Raw genomic sequence first — 9761 nt, 5'->3', positions numbered from 1 at the left:
ATTCCTGACAGGTTTTGTCTGGAACCTGGAACCTACTCTCGGGTACAGATTCCTCATTTTTTGAAATCTAGAACCTATCCATCAGAATTAAGAACCTGGAATCTATCCTGTCACAGGTTCCAAGATCGGTTCCAAGTTCCAACAAGTTCTTTTTCTTTTTCTTTTTTCATTTTTAAATTTGAATTATAACGAAGAAGGAAAGAGACAAACCAAAGCTTCTATGTCCATAGATTGCCAAAAATAGTTCCTTGGGAGCCGAATGATTTTACAGAAATGATATCCAGCAAATGCACTAGTAATTCAGATTTGACCAACATGTAGTTTCTTCAAAAGGTTGATCAGTAAGGGTAGGAATCAAAAGATCAATTAGGCTCTCCTTCCGATTCCGTTCCAAAAGCAAATCCGATGTGGAGTTGCATTCAGTTCCATCATCAACAAGGTAATTTGTCCAAAGCAAATCATTCACACAGAGTGCAAGAAGAAAATACTAAAAATAGAAGTCCAAACTCTGGGGGAGGAGGTTTTAGTGGCAGATCTCTCAAAACAACTAATGTAGCACATTTAAGTCTTGCACCATGAAGAAAAGCATAAAAGGCTATGCAACAAACTCCACACTGTAGACATAAGCATTATGAAGACATAATAGGAAAAAAGGTTTAAGAGCTGAGCAATTAGTTAATAAAATTTGAATTTTACCCCAAGAAGCAGAAAACTGCGTGTCTACAAGAATTATGATAAGGGAAGATATGCTATAAAAACATCCAAGCTAAGCACTGGAATTTGAACCTCTCTCTGATGAGATTTAGAAGATATTTAGAAGAGTTGCAATCAGAAAAATTCAGGACTGATGCCTTGTAAAGGTATAAAAAGGATCCCACCAGTTGTGCATCCATATATAAATATCAAATTTGCCCTAAGAATTACAAGAAGAAAGATAGATTGATATCTATTGCAATAACATTAGTACAACTCCCTCATTTAAAAGTTCAAGCAAAGTCCATATAAGCTCAACAATTAACATGACAAAGAAGAAATTTTCACATGCTAAACCCCTTAATCCATTAAGCATTCCAGACAGCACAAAGCATGAGTCTCGACTGCAGGTCAATGCAACAAAGATATAAAGACCAAGAGCATAATAGTCATTAGGCAGAGGAAAGCAAACATCAAGAAAATATTAAGGTCCCACAAACTAAGCATCCAGTAAAACCAACGCAATCTATAGCCCAATACAAAAGCTCCACACCAAATCTCTTGAAGAAGGGAGATCAAAACCAAACCTTGAAAAATTCAAAAACTCAACGAAGCCAGATCATGTCCGAGAAGATAATAGTGTATTAGTTCATTAATTAAAAAACCACAATTTAATTAATGATAATTTAAGAACCATCAGAAGAAGGTATTCCACTAAGACAAGGAAAAACTCACTGTAACTTTTTGAGGACCTCTCAAGCATAAATCTACAGTTAATTAAAACAGTGTAGATAACTGTAACAGCACCTTCATCATATAGTGTTGCAGCTACAGTCTACACCAACAAGTCTAAAGTAAGCCACTAAAAAATTATTGTAAATTATATACATTTCAAGATAAAGAACACATACAGAGTTCTCGGATATGAAAGCTAAAATCCGAAATGCTGTTGTCAGCTGAGCTACAGAAGAATCACGAAGTGCAACTCCGTCAAATGTTTTCTCAGAGATTATTTCCCAAGATTCTCCATTACATTTATATCAGAACCACCGGAAGGATCTCCAATAGCATGTTCAACATCCATGAGATCTGACACTAGAATACTAGTCGAAGTTAAGTGAGCATCTCCGCCAGAAGCTAACACAGCGGCATACCGTAGAAGACCAACAGGCCCATTTTTGTGATAAACTACACCAGCATCTATCCACTCCAAAAGTCGTGTGGGAGCATCTTTTCTATTTGACCCTGGGGATGAGGAATGTAAAGCTCCATGAAGTTCGACTGCATGTGCAATCCAGGAGCCTAGAGAAGATGCTGTGGAATCAGTAACAATGATTTCAAAAATCTCTACTGCTGAATGAAAAATCGCAACATCCAGGGGTGAAGCTCCTGGAAAGACGAAACAATCTGAGTTAGTTCCTAATTCACAGACAACCACTACTCTTTGCTAAAATATCCAAGCTTAATAATCGCAGATCACTACCGCCACTCTTTGCAGCGGACTCCAACTCCTTGACTGAGCGCAATGCTTCAATCAATGCTGCAATAACCTATGAAAAAGAATGATAGGTCACTGGCCAAACAAGTCAAAACAGCATAAATGCTATATGCCAGATTGAAAGTCCAACTCTAGCAACTTGCATACAATATTGCCCTTAGTCATCTAGCAAAAGTACATTTCATTTATCCCTGAGTAAAACAGTTATGCTTTAAGCATAGTGAGACATACCTCTGGAAAAAATCCAAGAACCAACAAAGCCTGATGTCCACAGTTAGATCTGCCATCAAGAAACAAGCCTTTGTCAATGCTGCTAATGTTCTAAAAGCAATCTACAGAGCACCAAAAAGGTAAAGCCAAATCCACCTAGAAAGCGCACAAAGTTCCCACAAAACCCATAAGAATTCTTCAGAGTGAGGAGTGCATGTAAGCAAATGATCAATGGCGTTAACCTACAAAAAGAGGATGTAAACAACTCGTTACCACCATGTGGAACATGGAAACAAAATGCTGGAATCACCATAATATTCTAAAAAGAAAGTAAATATACTGCATAGAAGAACGAAGAACCAAAATGAAAACTCAAGACATGCTTGTAAAAACAAAAACACTTTGAAATAGAGCTGAACAAACGTAGTATTCTTGCAAACATGAATTTTCCCCCCTAAATCTTACATATAAACCACATTTGTTTAAGAATATCAAGTCGCCAGCTGTGGCAAACAAGGGGAAACCAAGAAAATGAACAATAACAACAAAGATAGGGGGCAGCAGAGATTACTAGCACAAAAGGCAAGTTATGAGCAGCGTCAGGGGTAGCTGGTCGAGCGGCATCGGGGGAGGTTGGGCAAGCGACGTTGGTAGCGACTGGGTGAGCGGCGGTGGCGTCGAGCAGAGGTCAGCAGTGGCGTCGAGGGCGAGCGGCGGTGGCTCGCCGAGTAGAGGTCAGCGGTGGCGTCGAGGGCGAGCAGCGGTGGGGCCGAGCATAGGTCGGCGGTGGCATTGAGCAGAGGTAGAGAACGAGAGAAGAGAGCATTTTGAAAGTGTCATGTGAACGTGAATTTCTGATTTGGGGCCTTTTTTGGAGCCCTAACTGGTTCCTAGAAAAAGGGAACTCATCCCTAATTCTCAACATGTCATGATACGCAATTATATAGTTTTATCTTTCTTTTATGGGTTATCATGATTAGTTACATTTGATTTGCAATTAATAGCAATCTATAAAATAGATTTGGTTTTGGTATAAGTAGCTCTTCAAAAATGCATTAATCCATATAGGTTCAAATTAACATGTCTAAGTTAATATGTTAGCATGTCATCTTTTTAACGTGACACAATTATACATGTTCTAGAACGTTTAGTACTCAAACTCAAATGCTTTTTTTCTTTTATAGTTAAAGTTTAAAACAAAAACATAATTAGGGCCTTAAAAATCATATGATATTAAAAAAATAGATATTAAAAAGCACTCACTCAATGATATATTGTAATGCAACGTGTATTCATATTGTCTAAGACATGTTGAAACATGTTAAACTTGTTGCCACATATTGCAGTTTAAAACATCTTTTGTATGTTGTGTGACACTAGACCTAGTGACGCATTTGGATATCATATTAGTCGTGTTATATTGTGTAACTCATTTATCTGTCATGTCTTGTCTATGCCAAAATAATCAAATTTAACAAAGGTGTTGAGTTCGGATTAGCTATGTTTGTGTTAGATCCATGTTTCGGTATAACATGATTAGTACAACACAGCACAAATTGCAACCTACATGTTGATTCTCAACTTAGTGAATAGCAAATAAAATAAGCTCAAGGAAGGAAATACAAATTAATATTTGCTTATTTACGCTACCTATGCAAAAGATTATGTGTTTCTATTTTGCTTTTGTTTGGACATTCTACAGGATTCATTGATCAAAAACTAAAACAGCAAATTCCTCCTTTAATCTTTTTGTTTTTCATAGTGGCCGGATGATGTTGGAGACAGTTTTCAAGCATCTTGATAACCCCACCTCCTTAGTGATCCTAAAGGTGCACCCCTCATATCATCCTGGAACATTTGGAATCTTACTCCTGAAGTCTCATAACAATGTTTGATTTCAAACCTAATGCCATAAGGAGAGGAGTAAACTCTGTTACTATATAAGACAACGCATTAAATGATAATTTCCACGTCTACTTTTCTCCCTCATTTCGCCAACATCTGTGGAATTAAAATCCATGGATAGACACATGATGGTATCTTTTATGTAGAAAGAGAAAAATTATACTACGCGCAAAACATAATTATGCAAGCAAAGGGGACATAAAGAAACTTCTGTCTCTTTCTTTCTTCTGTCGACAATAGAAGTTCTCCCTCCCTGTGAAAAGTGCATGTACCTAGGTAATCATCCTAGTCTTGTAGGGATGGGACCATCGCACGGAGCCAAGAGGTCCCCAAAAGAGTAGGATTCCAAGTGATTTGTGGGACGAAAGAGTAAGTGGATGTCGAGTGAGATGCAAGGCACAGACATAAAGGCTTCGCACAACAACAGGTAAAGAGCTTCCCCTGTCCTGCTGCAAATACTTGCCAGAACCCGGGTCCATATAGGCCGGCATCTATCGTCGCCATTGATCATGTAAGCTGTACGCGAGGGTCTCACGTTATAAACGCCGAGGATGTGTTTGGGTCCATGGAACGGAGTCCATGCAAGGATTATCCCGATGCGTCCTCACCCTGACGTCGGCATTCGTAGGACTGTCCCACAGTTCTCTTTTCCGCTTTGTGTTAGAAGCCCACGTTTAGCCTTTGCTTTTGGGTCCATTAACAAAAGTTGTGTTTTGTTTTGGACCCCCCACGTGGGTTCATCATAGTCTTCGGTCCACAAAAGATGGCCATTGTTTACTTGTGAATAGTAATGTCGGCTCTTATCGGATGCATCGGGCACATACGCGTTGCGTGAACCCAAGCTCTTAGGTTAGGTAGATCGTGCAAACGAACGTCGTTAAAACATATGGTTATAATAACTAAGGTAAAGCGATGCAAAGAAGACGATGTCCAAAGTCAACTTTCTTTCTTTTCTAATTAAAGACCGACTAAATTAGGATTTTAGGCTTAAAAAAACTTAGAGAAATGATACACATACTATCCTATTATATGTTTAGTTTAGAATATACTAGCTTATACCGAATTTTCAATTTTTTCATCACATATGATTATAAAGTATATCCGCCTTTTGTTGTAATATTTAGATATGGCGTAATATGGGGTATTAACTGTATTTGGATATAAACTTTGAAAGGATTAATACCAACAAGACGTCAAAATTATAAAAGGAATGTAAAATATGCGGAAAGAATTATAAATCGGTTGATAGGAAAGAAAAGTGAGAGAAATTTAAAATATGCACGAAATGATATGTTAACAAAATAAACAAGAAAATATGTATTCTCCTGGATTTGCCAAGGAGACCCTATATCGCCTTACTTGTTCACTTTGGCGATGGAGGTATTTTTCGGAATTCTCTTTCGTCAATCTAGATAGCCGGTGTTCAAATATTATTGGAGGTGCAAGCCTACATGCCTTTCCCACTTATTCTTTGTAGATGATGTATTCCTCTTTAGTGAAGCGGATATGGCCTCTGTATCTCTCCTTAAGGACAGGCTTCTCACTTTCTTCTCTTGGAGTGGCTTAAGACCAAATTTGAGCAAAAGCGAATTCTTCCTTGTGGGAGGTACACACCATTCTTGTTCCCTAATTCTCCAGGCTCTCGGTTTCAGGGAAGGTGTCCTACCGGTCTGCTACCTTGGAGTCCCCATCATATCATCGCAGCTTAGCAAGTCCAATGTAATGCCTTGGTCAACCTCATAACATCAAGGGTGCAATCCTAGGCACAACGTTTTCTCTCTTTTGCAGGCCGGCTTCAACTAATTAGGTTAGTCCTTCACTCAATACAAGTTTATTGGGCCAACATCTTCATGTTACCTAGAGTGGTGCTAGACCGTATTGAACAAATTCTTCGACAATTTCTCTGGAAGGACCCAAGCCTTGGGTCAGGGGGTGCAAAAGTGGCATGGGAAGAAGTATGTCTCCCAAAAGAAGAGGAAGGACTTGGCAATCGTAATCTTCGCGACTGTAACACGGCGGCGATGTTAAAACATATATGGATCCTCTTTACGGATAAGGAATCTCTTTGGTGTAAATGGATTCACTCTACCTATTTAAAAAAAAGAAGAATTTCTGGGTAGTCACAAAGCCTACGTTTTGCTCTTGGGCTTGGAGAAAATTGCTAGATCTCAGGAGGGACTTCCAACAATACTTTAAATGGTGGGTGGGTGATGGCCAGTCCATTTCTCTTTGGTTCAACCCTTGGCATCCTCGTGGAACTTTAAACTTGTTTTTCACAGACACTTTTATTTACTAGATCCTCATGGAACTTTAAACTTGTTTTTCACAGACACTTTTATTTACTAGATCCTCATGGAACTTTAAACTTGTTTTTCACAGACACTTTTATTTACTAGTTGGGGCTTTTCAGATAGGCTAAGGTTGTAGACTTATTTTCTGCTTCAGACCAAGCAACCAAAGCTGTCTTCCAATCTTGGATGCAACCGGTCCCCGTTCTTACTTAGATCCTGATAGGCCAACTTGGCTGCAGCTCTCTTCAGGTACTTTTTATATTTCTTCAGCATGTGAAGCCATTCGTCGGAAGAGCAATTTGGTTCCATGGTTCTCATTTGTATGGAATAGAATGCTCATACCCCAGTACCAATTCCATCTATAGCTCATCTCAAGGAACCGGCTACCTACTCAAGTTCTTCTAATTTCCTATGGTAGAATTGCCAATGTGTCTTGCGCATTTTGCAACTCTTCAGCGGACTCTAGAGATCATTTATTTTTTGGGTGCCGTGTTTCTACTGGCCTTGCTTCTTTTTGGGCTTCAAGATGCAACCTCCCGTGGCAAAATAGGTCGTGGGTGGAAAATTTACAATGGGCCATGAAATTCCTTTCAGGCAACGAATTCTATCAAGCTATTGCTTGGTTCTCCTTTGGCACTCTTTATCATATAATTTGGAAGACTAGGAACAATATATTGTTCCGTGGACAAGCCTTGTTCGTTCCGGCATTGAAGCAACATCTCACCAAAGTCGTCAAGGATAAGGCTCTCACTTTCAACCATGTTGCGGACTCTCCAAGAAACAGGAGAATACAAAGAAGTTGGAGACTTGATCCCTCTATTTTCTCTTCCTAGATGTCAGGTCTTCCTTAGAGCTTGCTTGAGGGTTGCCGCTGTTTTGGTTTCCCCTCGTTCTCTTTTACTATTGAGGCCTTTTTTGTATAGTTCCATTGGTTAAAAGTCAATATACATCTTATCATACCAATATATATATGTAATTACATAAGTGAAATAAAGAAAAAGTAAGTGCGAAAGGACGGGACAAAAGAAACGAAAGAAGATAAACTCATGGAAGTGGCCCGGCTAGTTATGCCAGAGCCAAAGAAACATAAACAAGCAAAAAAAAAAAAAAAAAAAGAGAGAGAGAGAAATCGAACAAATAACGAAAAACTCAATAAAAGAAAACCAAGGAAAAAAAAATAGATTAAGAGTACTTGAACTTAAAAACCCAGATCTTATTTATGCTTCGTGGAACCTGATGAAGTTTCAATCATATGTAGGGTACCTTCTCTATCGTCTTCGTACTAATGGTGCAAAATCATTGATTTTTTTTTTCCAATTAAATTTGCTAGATTTATCAAGATTGATTTACAAAATGATGTGTCAGACCGTTATTGGTTCTTGAATTTCTAGTTTGACACAATCACTTAGTATTGCTCTTTTACCAATTTTAATAAATTTAGCATTACTCTTTTATTAATTATGAACAGCAAACCAAATATTCCCATTTAATGGTAGGAGGGGCCATTCATGTGCACGGGTTGTTTTCTGTTAACTTAAGGGTGTATTGTTAACAAAGTCAACACAAACAAGATCCATTTAACAATCGTATCACGAAGCTCCACCTTAAAACGACCCATTAATAAGTTTAAGTAACTCAAACACAATTCATATGACTAGCTAAATTAATGGAGTTTGAATTGAGTCAGTCCAACCTGAATGTGACCATGACAACTAGGCTAGCGTCCATGTGGCAAGAAAAAAAACCTGAACATTTTATGAATCTTTTGTGAGATCGAAGTGCTTAATAAATCCAAATGATTATTTAAACAAAATCGAACAATTTTAGAGAAAATCATAAGAATTAAGGCATTTTTTGCTAAATTAATGGAAAAGTACAATATTCATTCTAGAAAATCTAGAAGAATTCAAATTCTAAATACCTTCTTAAAGTATAACAGTTCATAAACACAAGTATTAAAAAACAAACAATATATGACATTTAAATTAATAAGGTCAACGCAGGCAAAGTAACAAATCATCTTGACACAGACTTATTCAATTATACTTGTCAGACAAATGAATTTCGGATGACATAGGTTGAACCCGAACATGACCCATTTCTTAATCATGTCAAACACGAACACGATTAACATACTAAAATCTCTAATTTGGTGTCACAAGCTTGAGCAATGTCAAAAATTGTCACCATTGATGTCAATTCCTGATTTGTTGACATGCAATATGATAATGCTAGTACGAACACCTAGAGATGATAAATACGTGTTTAAAAGAAATCTTGATAAATAAATGCGAAATAAAATAAGTTGCGAGTAAAGTTTGAATAAAGATCAAAGTCTTACAAACGAGCTACCAGACTTATGGTAGATGTACAAAATTTGTTATGCAATAGAACAAACTTCTAAAATAACTTGTAAGTGTGCAATGAACTTAAATAATGAGAGTTAACGGAAAAGAAAATTGTACCGGAAATTTATAGTGGTTTGGTTTAGATCAAGTTTACGTCAATTCTCCCACGCTAACAGTCTCCCATCAAGTTGGATTCCATTATATGATCAACAAGAGATTACAATTTTCAGTGCAAACACTTGGTAGTAGATCACGTTGTCTCACGAAATCACTCTTTTGGTATTTTTCTCACAATCACAAACGTTTAAACTCATGAAAGACAAGTGTATAATCGAAATTCGCTTAGATTTTGAATTCTAGATTCTACGTTTTATCTCTTACTTGCTTTTTAGTTCTTGATCTTCTTAAATACTCCTCTACTTCCAAACTAGCCGTTGGATAGTATCTAGAAAATTGCCTTCCAATTTATCCGTTGGACATATTTGTATTAAGGAAATTAGGTAGCCGTTGAGTGACAGAATCAGAATCCCAATTTGATTCTGATCGCCCATACAAATAGAATTTTGACTTCCATAAGTAGAGTTTCTTTGTTAAAAAAATTATTGTCTTTAAGATCCAATTGGCAATCAATTAGATTGAGTCAATCAAATATATCTTAAAAAAAAAAAATCAAATATATCTTAATATAGATTCCAAACTAGATTACTAGCTATTATATGTTGGGGCTTATGTTACATTCTGTTAAGTTGTCTCTTTCTGAACATGCTTCGTTCTGAATCTATTACGTTCTGAACTTATGTTTTGTTATGGACGTTG

At 37.3% G+C, this 9761-nt stretch overlaps 1 long non-coding RNA gene across 1 annotated transcript; it reads right to left on the bottom strand.

Moving 5' to 3' along the window:
• Positions 1-1503: 1503 nt before the first annotated feature.
• Positions 1504-2898, bottom strand: LOC104435443. The gene is made up of 4 exons (XR_005545143.1): positions 2558-2898; positions 2423-2471; positions 2177-2243; positions 1504-2082 (listed from the first exon to the last, which is right to left on the bottom strand). It is a non-coding gene; the product is annotated as an uncharacterized LOC104435443 (long non-coding RNA).
• Between the last annotated feature and the right edge of the window lie 6863 nt (positions 2899-9761).

Source organism: Eucalyptus grandis, chromosome 1 (genome assembly GCF_016545825.1).
Source record: "Eucalyptus grandis isolate ANBG69807.140 chromosome 1, ASM1654582v1, whole genome shotgun sequence".
Taxonomy (NCBI): domain Eukaryota; kingdom Viridiplantae; phylum Streptophyta; class Magnoliopsida; order Myrtales; family Myrtaceae; genus Eucalyptus; species Eucalyptus grandis.
This window is presented reverse-complemented; position numbering and strand designations above follow the sequence as displayed.